At 38.6% G+C, this 9,528-nt stretch overlaps 1 long non-coding RNA gene across 1 annotated transcript in view; it reads right to left on the reverse strand.

Moving 5' to 3' along the window:
• LOC141949474 (uncharacterized) overlaps nt 1-3,455 on the reverse strand; it is a 70,066-nt gene extending 66,611 nt beyond the window's left edge. The window contains exon 1 of the long non-coding RNA XR_012630785.1: nt 3,404-3,455. This is a non-coding gene — a long non-coding RNA (uncharacterized LOC141949474). The remainder of the gene's footprint in view (nt 1-3,403) is intronic.
• Nucleotides 3,456-9,528: the final 6,073 nt, after the last annotated feature.

The following is a 9,528-nucleotide window of genomic DNA, read 5'->3' on the forward strand; positions in this document are numbered from 1 at the left end:
GATTAACTATAAAATCCCAAAGCATAATCAGGCTTCTTTATTTCAAAATCATGTCTTCAAAGTTGCTTGATTCAGGTTTTATAAATCAGTTCACCTTGCTAATTCTAGTAAATAAAAAGAGCTTTGTCCACTGCACTGGAAGTAAATAAGGGATCAGTCAATCACTGTGAGTGGTAATATTAGAAATTAGCCTTGAAGGGAGCAAATAAAAAATATGTAAAATCTTATAGGAGATCTTGTTCCTTCAGTTTCTCATGCATCAAGCAAGAAGAATACCCTACTGATAGGACACTGTCAGGCAAAACACGGAACTGCATAAGCAGGGCTCCCCTTGAAATCTGGACTAAGGAAGCTGAGTACTACTTAAGGACTAAACAGTACAGGTGACTAAAAGTTAATTTCTTCAGAGAGGCTGATTTTCACAATAAATAATGTTGCAAAGATATTATATATAAAATAAATGCAATTAAATACATACATAAAATTAAAACATGCTGAATTAAAGTAAAACAATTAAATTTCCATGCTAAAAATCTGACAAATGCTAAATACTGCTTACAGACTTTGAAGGCTTGCTTTATGCTAGTTAATACAGAGACTTCTGGGAGTCTTAGTAATTTAAGACAAAAGAAGAACTTCCTGAACTAACAACACAGGGGTAGAAAAGATTTTGTCCTTCAAAAGACAACTAGGAGAATCTGGGCAACATATTGGGTCACTACAGTACAGTAGATGAATATATAGTACTTTCGATACTCAAGGGAGTAACTAAGGCAGGAGACCTTGAGAGCGGAATATTTCTACCTAATTTAGATTCCAGAGCAGAGAGTTTAAGCTGCTTATCAGCCAACCAGGTAAGCTTCTATCTCTTCAGAAGAATATGACCCTCTCCCCTACTCTGCTTCAAACAATTACAGGTCATACACAATCTCAGTTTCTACCCGGGATTCTGATTTACCTAACTGCAGGCCTTTCCCCCTTTCCTCCATCCATCACAGACATTACAAATTTTAATCACCTCTTTGAGAATTTTTTTTTTTTTTTGGCCCCCTACATAGTTATGCTCAACAACAAAAGAGTACAATCAACAGCAGTTTGCACCTGTGACAGCACATTTCAGAAGCTGTTATTGAAAGCAGTCAGGTAGACCTTGTGTAGTTCTGCCACTTCTTGAACTAGAAAAAGTTTTTTTCATTTTTCCTAGATCTCTGTCACTGGACATACTCAAAGTTGTCCAATTTTTTTCATCAAAATTGTTGATAAAATATCGGGTTTTCAAATAGTTTTTTTCCCTAAAACAGATTTTTCAAAACTCTGGGTGTGCTTTGGAACTTCTGCCACTGGGTGTTATTACAATTCCAGTTTTTTTATATCTTCCACAAATTGGTGTGTTCCTCCTTCCAGTCAGGTATACCACTGTACATTGGCTTTGCCCTTCAAGTCTAATCAGGTAACCCAAGTTGCAAAAGAGGAAAGAAATATTATTTCACAACTTATTTGCACAGTTCCTAAATACTAGAATGTGGCACTCCACAAATGAGATTGGGAGTGTCAATGGCTCTACTTTTAGTTTTACAGAGGAAACAACAGTACTAGGAAAGTCTCATCTTCCTTGTTTAACAAATAACTTAATTTTAAGGTACTCCTAGTCTTATTACAAAATTCCTCCTTAAAGTATCAGCACAACTTGGGGCCCCCAGTGGGGGCCACAACCCACTGAAATCACTGGCCTTATTCCCAAACTCACCAAAATAGCCCAAAGATCTGAGCACAGTGTGAAAGGGTGGGAGCAACCGAAACAAACATTCATGTGGTATTTTAAAGAGGAACTAGAATAGAAAAAAGGATTTAAACAAGAAAAAAATTGGAATATTGAATATACATAATATTCTGCTGTACTGAACAAGTGAGCACACTACAGATTGTATCTTTCCTGTTTCTAACAGAATTGCATTGATGCAGGTTACCATATCTAACCATGAGCACTTTGTACTGCCTTGTGAAGACACTGATGATCACTGTGTGGTCAGAATTGTCCTTCTAATTTTATTTAGCAGCTGGAATACTGTGACTTTTTCAGTCTATGAATATTTTTTAAAATGAAATACCCACAGGATCAAGATGCAGATAAATATATTAGTAGCAGAACTTTACTGCAAAATACATCATTACATTTGGTAACTAGACTCTCTTATGACCCCTGGTTATGAAATGTGTAACATCCTTTGCCTCTAATCACACGCCAGGGTGGCAAAAATCCAAAACATCAGAAACATGTGACAAGCTCATTATTTCTCAAAAAAAAAAAAAAAAAGCAGTGTGAATATATATAACTATTTTAACTCAGTCTACAGTTAAATCCTTTTATGGACTGAAAACCAGACTTAGTACAGACTTAGTGTGTACTTTGAACTGGGACAGTTAGTGCTATTAAGAATAAATAACAGATTCCTGCAACTTCTAAGAATTTGCTACTAGTCACGAAAATCTTGATTCAATTTGGCTTAGCATTCATTAACCTGGCATAATGAATAGAGTCAAATACAGAGACAATATTTCATTAGCTGCAATTCAGTGTCAGATGATGTCATGCCCACTTAAGCATCTTGCCCACCTCCTTCTTCTCCAAGTCCACAGCTCTCCTTTGGAGCACTTGTGAGGAAACAGTTTCCCAGCCTAAGCCTACAAATTGTTTTCAAGCTGTCTGTCCTCCCTGCTGAGTCACTCAGCTAATTAATACTTAGCCCATTTGTCATTTTGTCTGCTCTTCCCACAAATAATCAATTCCCTTAAAATGCCGTGTTCTAGCACAAGGTAGCAAACCCTGCCCCTCACTACTCTTTAGGAGATGCAGCCAACCCAGACTTGGTCTCAATGTCAGTAGTTGTTGTTCTTTAAGAACAAATATTGTAGAAACTGCAGGCTTTAGGGATCTACACACAGAAAACATGCAGCTTAGTGTAAAGGAACAGCCAGCCTCTTCCTGACAATGTTGCTATAAATTTCAGATTCATCAGTTTGCAGATGACAACATGGAGTCCACAGAGACATCTTTTAAATAGTTCAATATAGAAGTGAGGTGAATTATTATCATTATTCCTTTACAAGTGTAAAAAATAAAATTTTAAATCAAACTGTTGACAGGATCTTTCTCTGATGTCACAGAAGGATTATCAAAGGCTATTTGAAATGCTGATACTCAAAAAAGCCTCTGAAAGATATACAGGGGAAATCCTCACTGCCTAAGGTAATGTTGTGGGTTAATCCCAGTAGGCATCTAAGCTGCACAGAGTTGCTTGCTCACTCCCTGCAGTGGGATAGAGAGCGAATTGGAAGGGTAAAAGTGAGAAAACTTGTGGATTGAGATAAAGACAGTTTAATAGGTAAAGCAAAAGCCACGCACGCAAGCAAAGCAAAACAAGGAATTCATTCACCACTTCCCATCGTCAGGCAGGTGCTCAGCCATCCCCAGGAAAGCAGGGCTCCATCATGCGTAACGGTGACTTGGGAAGACAAATGGCATAAGTCCAAACATTCCCCCTTCCTTCTTCTTACCCCATTTTTTTACTGCTGAGCATGACGCCACATGGCCTGGGATGTCCCTGGGGTCAGTTGGGGTCAGCTGTCCCGGCTGTGCCCCCTCCCAGCTCCTTGTGCACCCCCAGCCTCCTCGCTGGTGGGGTGGGGTGAGGAGCAGAAAAGGCCTTGACTCTGTGTCAGCGCTGTCCAGTGGTAACGAAAACATCCCTGTGCTATCAACACTGCTGTCAGCACAAATCCAAAACATAGCCCGGTACAAGCTACTATGGAAAAAATTAACTCTATCCCAGTCAAAACCAGCACAGGTAATATTATGATGACATATGCTCTTGAACAGTGTAAGTGGAGTGACTCTCAGGATTACACATTACTTGAGAAGGACTGAGGCAGGATTCATCCAGGCTAGCAAGACATAAAATTCATGCAGGCTTCATGAAAAACACTATTAATTCCAGTTGTAGATAAAATTTAACTGAAGTCCTCAATAAGATAATAGTCAGTCTAGAAGAGTGTCATACCTGCAGGCACATGAAGGTGATACTTGTACTCAGAGAGGTAATGTTTACTGAACTTTACAACCTTCACCCACTGCTGCACATCGGGCGACAGGCGCAAATCTTCAGCAATTGCAAGTCTTTGCAAAGCTATTCAGTGCTAACCATAACAAACAGAACACCCCTCTGGTGTCTGAGAGGAGAAAAAGAATGGGGCTGTCTGAACCCAGTATTGCCTGTGGATCAGAATAATAAAGGATAGATTTGTCTCAGATTACAGCAAGCATTTCTAGCCTAAACTTCTATAGAAGAAGATCTTAAAGGAAATGAGAAGTATTGTCCATTACCAGACAGACACTTATATCATTGTTACTTTCTTCCTTCTCTTCCTTTCTGTATCCTGCCTCCTCCTCAACTAGGTAAGTCCAAGAGTAAAATGGCATTCCTGAAAAGTAGAACAGAAAGCTTTTGTCTGGTTTACTGTCTTGTACTGTACTTTAATTCAGGCATTTGAGGCAATGCACAACGAAGAAAACAGTGTGGAAAAGGCATCGGAGCCAATGGGCACTAGAGCTATATTGACATAGTTGCCAGCAAGGATATCTGTGAAATGATGGCCTCACTCTGGCTGCCCTTAGCAGTTAACTGATATTTATTTGAGTGGAGCAAAGGAGATACAGCTGTATGCACCACTGACATACTAGAGAAGCAAACTAATGGGACAATTCAGTCATTAAATTCACTAACCGTGTTCAACTGAAATATTCCCACAATGAATTTGGAAAATACTACACTGAAACCTGTGCCTCAACATGACTTTCTAGAAATGCAGCTCTATATTCTGTATCATATTGCTAGACTGATCCAAGCTACTCCAATTATTTCCAGGAAGATTTTATATTTTGAATAAATATTTTCTCAAGGATTTCTAGATCAAGTAACTAAAATTTCTTCGCAGTTTTAACTCTGCATCTAAGCACAGGCTTTTCTGTTCAAATAGCTATTGGAGACCTAGACAAGGCTTGCTAACAGAAGCAGATGTCATCTTGCGGCTATTAAAATCAAGGGCAGTATTAAGGTGAACATACATTTACATGTTAAAGATGTTACAGCACCCTTTTTCTTGTCACTAAGATTTTGCTTTTGCAAATACCGTTGACAGAAGAAGTATCCAACTCAGTAAGAATCCTATGAACAATATTCCATATGCTGGGAGAATGACATCTAAATTCAGGAGAAGTTCACATATACCCATTAGGCAAAATTAGCTATAGCCAGAGGTTAATTAAATAATACAATCACTTCCTTTTACCGTTTCTCCTGATAGTTAACCAGATTTTCTTTCATAGGAAATAGAGAAAGAAATGTATATGTTACTCTCTTTGCCTTCCACTGTACATTTGAGTTTGGAAAGACTGAACATTACTTACATTGAGATTTTATTAGGCACTGTTCGAGAGAGCTTGAAACATTAGTGATAAAGTTTATGACCTTTCTAGCTTCCTGTTCTCTTTTCAAAGTAGAATGATGGGAAGAAAATGTCAGTTGAAGACCTATTTTGTTTGAGTTAGCCTATACTGAACATTTAGGAGTAATCTGAATAACTCCAGCACAGAACTTCATTATTTATGTAACAGCCGCAGTCAGAGGCTGAACCAAGATCATATCACACTACGCCCTGTACCATCATAAAGTGAGATAAAAGTGTCAGTCTAAATTTGGACTATGATCTTGCAAAATACTTTGGATATTTTAAAAAAAGAAATAGTTCAGCTGGTTGCAATGAAACTTCTTGGGTACTTCTCTGTTGCACCAAGTAGCCTGGTATTACCCTAGGTAAGTTAGTGCTCTGGAAAAAGTGTGTGAGCCTTTCTGACACAGCACTCAGTTCAAGCTGGTGAGCAAGCTTTGCTGTCCTGCTTCTGAGGCCAGGCTAGCCTCCACGGGGACACCAGACTGGAGATGTGCCATCTTGGTGGCCTTCTTTTTAAACATAGACCTCGTGTAAGCGCTGTTCATGTCTATTTGTTCAAAGACAGTCATGGTTCCCTAGAGTGCTTCAGGCAATAAGCTAAATATGTTTTGCCCTTCCTCCCCTCCCTCCCTCCCCCAACAGAAGTGTAAGACATCACTGTGGCAGTCAGTCAAAAATGATTGAATACATATGGTTAAAGTGCTGCCACCTTATTCCTAAGCAATTGTACAATTTGTGTAGCTGACAGTCTGTGCCTGCTTTGCGGAGTAACAGACAGATGACTGATGAGGACAGCAGATATACAGTCAGGTTGCCATGCATAGGTGAGACCAATTTGAATTCAAGAATAACCATCATAGAGTTCAAGGAAAGTGTGTTTCTATACTTCCAACCTCTGGAAATGGCACATCAAATTTGATGGAAGATCCATCAAATTAGTAAGGGTTGGAGGTTTGAAAATCTCATCTGTTTCTTGGAAGAAACAAAACAGAAAAAACAATACAACATTGCTCAATAATAGTCAGAGATCCCAGAATGATGTTTTCTGATCATCTGCTTATGTATTAGATGAAAATTGTAGTTCAGGGAAAATAATCAATGACATCCTATGGCTATAGCAAAACTGAATATATCAATGGCTTTTGGACTCCATTATTCCAGTTTTGGAATGGCTGTCCTGCAGGACCCAACATATCAGAGGAAACATATACACAGTCAGGACCCTCAGCAGATGCAAGTAGTATTCACTATCATTGTTGGTGCCCAATTATTAACTTTGTAGCAAACAGATCAATCTTCAGCCTATTTACAGAAGAATCCTTTATTTCTTACTGCTTCTATCATGCAAGTATTAGTAGGACATTGTTTTAGTTTTCTGCCAAGGATTTTTTTCCTCTCCCATCACAATTTTAAAAACTCATGCAGATAAAGCAAAAGCTGCTCTTTGACATATTTCTTGGTTTTTGCTCTAAAATTAAAAGAGTTGAATAATAAATGGCAATACCTACACCACAAAACAAAGCCCAAAATGTATTACTTTCCCATTAGGACTACTTAATTTCTGAATCTTATCTTCTGCTCATCACGTCCAGTGTTAAACTCAATGATTTTAAGAGGTATTAAAGTCAGCCTTATTTTTACATGCAGTCATTTACATGTTAAAAAAAAATGCTTGTCATTTCAACTGGACTGGAACTTTGAAAGGGTGGATGCTGCACCTCTTGCAAGAGACTGTTTTCCTTCAGTGCTTGCAAAAGCCTGACATGTGGTCAAGGAACTACTCAGGCTGATTAAAATCAAGCTGCTAATAATTAACTACTCACAGATGTCTCCTGCAAATCTGACATGACTTTGATTTGTATGCCAAAATAGAAATATTCTGGCAGGACACCTATGAATCATTTCTATTGTCATCTGTTTGAAACTTTAGATACAGTGATTATATTTAATACTCTTATAGGAAAATGAAGACTGAGCACAGTTATTATCCAGTGACTGTACATACTGTAAACACTTAGATTTTTCTCCACTTTTTTCAATCTACAGATCGAGTTTAAAAAAAAAATATTGAAAAATGTAGTGTGGGCACAGCAGTAAATCCCAAAAAGCTAATATCAGAAAGGTCAATTTTTTTTTTTCAATTCTGGTTACGATTGAAAAGTACTTCCATTTTTGGTATGTTATTAAAGACAGTGTTCTACTGCAAGAAAATTGAGATTCCAATAAAAACTGGTGTACACTGGGGATCTGACACCATTCAATGATTGAGGGACTTCTCAGTGAAACTGTATTTAATCCATTTCATTGTACTAACCTGTACTCCATACTATAGTATAGGTACATTTTAACTTCACCTTGATTTTTTTTAAGACTGTCTGTCATTTCTATACTTCAACCTTCACAATTCATTTTTAGGAACTGCCTCATTAGCAAACTGTTGGGATTTTCAAATTCAAACAACTAGAGCATAGAAGTGTTTTTCCTTATCCCCCAATTTCATCTGAATAGCTGCCATTATTTCTAACAGGCGCCTTTCTACTTTCAACTGTGCCCTAGTGCTCTGAAGAAGTATCATAATTGCAGCAAGGTGTAAGAATCATGGCAACAGATAAATATACATTAAGAGTTCAATTTGTTTAAATAAGGGCTATTTTATTACTAATGGAGCTACAGCCAATAAGGCAAGGGTCTGACACATGTTTCTCACATCAGGAGTGCACCAAGAGACTGACTGCCCTAAAGGACCTCTAGCCTCCTTTCTGCGTAATCCTCTGCAACCTCATCCATCCCAGCCCCAGAAGCTGAGCAGTTGGTGCTCAGTCTGCTCCAGTACAGCAGTCATGCAACCGCAGACCAGATCAGCAGAGTGAAATTGTGAGAAAGAGCAATAAGAAGCCTCATCTGGGGCCCCCATGCCACCACCCTCAATCTGACATCTGAGGAGCTGCCCTTGTCCTTGCCCTTACCTCAGCTACGCTGTAGGTGTGATGTAGGTGGAGCCAGCTGCCTGTCTTTCTCTTTAGCTTCTTGACCTGAATTCAGATGTGCCTTATCATTAGCCTTCTGTACCGTTTTCTGGACTACCAGCTGCACCCCTTTTCCTTGACTTCACTGTCCTGCCTGCCTTGCTGCTGCCCTTGGCTCCTCGCTTACATCCCTTTGCAGAGTCCCTCTTTTGCTGCTCCCTGACACCTTGTCTATGAAAGAAATGTAAATAATTCCCTACTTCCCTTGCCAACAAGAATTGTCATTTCATTAGAAAGAGTTAATTAAAAACTGAAGGAAAATCTACTCTTCATTTCTTGCTGAAAACATCTTTCAACATTCTACTGACAACTCCAGAAAGGAGGGCAATTGTTGGAATGATATTTTTGGTCTGAGCTTGGAAGTACACAGAACTTCATTTCACACATAACAATCTACAATCACAGAATAAATAAATTTATTGTCCTGCAAACTATTCTGGGCTTCATCTCAGAGGCTTGAGGTTGGCAGTTTACACAGCCTCCAGAAGGAGGGACCTCTAACAACTGCCATGCCATACGATGGCTGACAGCAGGCAGCAGCTCCATCCATTTCACAGTGGATGCTCCACCTGTTCCCAGACTTTTCTGAACAGAGATGTACAAGCAAGACAGAAGCAGTAGATTATCGGAGTTTGCAAATGAAGTAAAATAATTTTAACTCCCAAGGAAAAGATATTTTCGTAAAATTACCCATAAATGTACCTGAGGTAATATTTTGATCCCCATTAAAATCAGCTAAAGAGTTCCATCAGCTTTGATAGAAACAGAACTTCTGCCACAGCAAAATCTATTACAGTTCCTTCAGAACAGATGCTTTAGTAGAAGTAATTTTTAAAACTATATCATAAGGTCTACTCTCAGTTACATAGATCATCTTCCTGACTTTACTGCTCAGAGCAGAGCTCCTCAAATGCAAAGTAAGAACATTTTAAAAACGTGATTCTTAAGGATGAGTAAAGTTTTAAAGCAAATTTGAGTGCTATAAAAATTATTT

This window comes from Strix uralensis, chromosome 13 (assembly GCF_047716275.1).
Source record: "Strix uralensis isolate ZFMK-TIS-50842 chromosome 13, bStrUra1, whole genome shotgun sequence".
NCBI classification, from domain to species: Eukaryota; Metazoa; Chordata; class Aves; order Strigiformes; family Strigidae; genus Strix; species Strix uralensis.